Here is a 377-nt window from a genome sequence, read left to right as displayed (position 1 = left end):
CGGGTGTGGACCCGAGCACTTTGGACTTCAATTTTCTCTCTAAAACAGGTGCTGATGTTTTGGGGTTTTTTTTTTTGTTTGTTTGTTTGTTTTTTTTGAGGGGGTGTTAATTTATTCGGATGATGGTATTGTAGGTGTGTGGGGTGGGGGAGCAGTTGGTGTTAAAAGGGCTTTGGGGAATGGCAGCACGTGGCTGTGTGTGGGAGCTGTGGGGCTCAGCGCTGCACGGGGGGGTGCAGTCCCCGCTGCTGCTTCATTTTTTTGGGGGGGGAAATGGGGGAGCGGTGCCGGGAGGGGCTGCGTGTCCATGGGCTGAGCGCTGGGCATGTGAAGCTGTAAATATTGCGCTGGGGAAAGTAGAGAGTGCATTCGGGGGG

The sequence above is a fragment of the Meleagris gallopavo genome, chromosome 30 (assembly GCF_000146605.3).
Source record: "Meleagris gallopavo isolate NT-WF06-2002-E0010 breed Aviagen turkey brand Nicholas breeding stock chromosome 30, Turkey_5.1, whole genome shotgun sequence".
NCBI classification, from domain to species: Eukaryota; Metazoa; Chordata; class Aves; order Galliformes; family Phasianidae; genus Meleagris; species Meleagris gallopavo.
This window is presented reverse-complemented; position numbering follows the sequence as displayed.